Source organism: Mus caroli, chromosome 2, assembly GCF_900094665.2.
Source record: "Mus caroli chromosome 2, CAROLI_EIJ_v1.1, whole genome shotgun sequence".
NCBI lineage: Eukaryota > Metazoa > Chordata > Mammalia > Rodentia > Muridae > Mus > Mus caroli.
Genome location: NC_034571.1, coordinates 18,280,406 through 18,283,355, shown reverse-complemented (window position 1 = coordinate 18,283,355; position 2,950 = coordinate 18,280,406).

Sequence of the window (2,950 nt, the reverse complement as noted above, 5' to 3'; positions counted from 1 at the left end):
TGATCTTACAGCAAGATCAAATCTTGCTATTCTGTTTAGGAATTTTTCCCCTGTGCCCATATCTTCAAGGCTTTTCCCCATTTTCTCCTCTGTGAGTTTCACTGTCTCTGGTTTTATTTGGAGTTCCTTGATCCACTTAGATTTGACCTTAGTACAAGGAGATAGGAATGGATCAATTCGCATTCTTCTACATGATAAGTGCCAGTTGTGCCAGCACCGTTTGTTGAAAATGCTGTCTTTTTTCCACTGGATGATTTTAGCTCCCTTGTCAATGATCAAGTGACCATAGGCTCTAAAGTTCAGAATTACTTGAAAAGCCCAACTGTGGGGAGCACAACAAGTCATGGTTTGAGATGCATAGGCCTTTTAAATTCTATTGTAAGAAGCCTTTTTTTTTTTCACTTGCAAAATCCATCATTAAAAACACCAGCACACGTAGTAGGAGGTACAGAACTCTGTCCTAAATTTTAGCAAATCCAAATACAGACTTTTTTGACTCCCAAGGAATTCATCAGATGTCTTGGCTTCTCAGTCACGTTATCTAAAATATGGAAGTAAACATAAACCCTCTGTGGTCTGCTTGACCACATTTCTGTGAGGATGAATTCAAATCTTAACAAAGATGGCTCTCGGTGTGCATACACACTGGTATAATTAACAATTGCTTAACTTAGCCTCGATTTTACAGATGAAAGAGGCTCTATCTATATTGTATTATTAAATTAGGAAATTTATTTAGTTATCTGTTACATGTAATCTTTGCGGGGCCTGGTGGTGAATGATAGTAATCTCAGTATCTAAGGAAGGAAGATTGACAGTTCAAGGTGAGTCTGGGTTGCATATTAAAGGTCAACACAAACTCCATTTGTCTTCATTTAAGGACCAGGCCTGATTTAGAAAAAGAAAGCCATGAGCTCCAGCACCAGGAACATATCATAAGTCCCAGAAACTAGGCCATGAGACACCAGCTCCAGGAACAGACCATGAAATCCAGAAACAGGGTCATAAACCCCCCCTCCCAAAGAACAGCCTGGGATAACCAAAAAAAAAGAGGGGGGAGAATATCTTATCTCAGAATAGGCCAGCTATGCTGGGCAGCTCTATCTCATCGGTGGTTAAATGTTCATGACATAGGAGTGCAGACAACTGACCACCTATGATCTCCGCAGCTCCTACCGATGACATTTTAGATTACCTAATCCTTCTAGAGAGTTCCCCTAAAAGAAGGTCTGCTTACCTTTCTCTGGGGTCATCATTTTGAAGAATGGTTGACCCTCAATTGCTGGATGTTTCCGTAGAGTAAATGTTCATTGTCTTTGCATACTGTCTGAGTCTGGGGTCTTTGTTCAGTGATTTTTCAGGCCCTTGAACAGAATGAAACTGTCTCAAAAGGAGGGAAAAAACCAATAACAGATAGTTCTAGATATAACTAAATAAACCCAATTAACCTCATGATTTATATAATAAAATCTTTTTCTTAGGTTAGCACTTGTCTTAGTTATTTTTCTGTGGCTGTGATAAAATGCCCTCATAAAAGGACCTTAAAGAAAAGAAATTTATTTTGGCTTGCACTGTGAGAGTATGCCCATTGTGGCATAGAAGTCTGTCTGGCAGGAGGAGCTTGTACTCATGTTGCTTTTGCTACCAAGAAAAAGAGAGACTATGTCTTGTACTCAGCTAGCTTTTTTCTTTTATTCTCTCCTGAACTCCAGCCTATGGAATGGCTTCATCCACAGTAGGTAGGTCTTCTCAACTCACTTAACCACATCAACATAATCCCTTGGCATTGATCCTTGTTTCCTTGAAGAATCTAGATCCTGGTAAGTTGCTAAATTGCCAAATAGTGAATATTAACCACTGTAGCACTGAAGAATAAAAAACTAAAATATGTTTTAATATCAATTAGTTTGTTGTTTTATTGCCCAAACACCAAATATTTCTCATTGGGAGTGGGCTAAGATCAAATAATCAATATCTCTTATTGTCTTTTTGTGATTTCACTGCATAATATTTTCTTCTTTTTCTTTTTTTTAATTAGATATTTTCTTTATTTATATTTTAAATTTTATCCCCATTCCCCACTTCCCCTCCGAAAACCCTCCTATTCCATCCCTCTCCCCTTGATCACTAACCCACCTATGCCTGCTCTAATGTTCTGGGATTCACCTACACTGGAGCATTGAGCATTCAGAAGACCAAGGGCCTCTCCTCTCATTGATGTCCCACAAGGCCATGCTCTGCTACATATGCAGCTGGAGCCATGAGTCCTTCCTTGTGAACGCTTTGGCTGGTGGTTTAGTTCCTGGGTGCTCTGGGGTTTCTGGTTGGTTCATATTGTTCTTCCTATAGGGCTGCAAATATTTTCAGCTCCTTGGTACTTTGTCTAGGTCCTTCATTGGGGACCCTCTAACTCAGTCCAGTGGATGACTGTGAGCATCCTTCTGAATTTGTCAGGCACTGGCAGAGCCTCTCAGGAGTCAGTAAGCACTTGTCATCCACAATAGTGTCTGGGTTTGGTATGGGATGGATCACCATGTGGGACAGTCACAGGATGGCCTTTCGTTCAGTTTCTGCTCCAAACTTTGTTTCTGTATCTCCTAACATGGGTATTTTGATCCCCCTTCCAAGAAGGACCTAAGTACCAATACTTTGGTCTTCCTTCTTCTTGAGTTTCATGTAGTCTGTGAATTGTATCTTGGGTATTTTGAACTTCTGGGCTAATATCCTCTTATCAGTGAGTGCATATTGTGTGTTCTTTTGTAATTGGGTTACCTCACTCAGGATGATATTTTCTAGTTTCATCCATTTGCCTAAGAACTTCATGAATTCATAGTTTTTAATAACTGAGTAGTACTCCATTGTGTAAATGTACCACATTTTCTGTATCCATTCTTCTGTTGAAGGACATCTGGGTTCTTTCCAGCTTCTGGCTATTATAAATAAGGCTGCT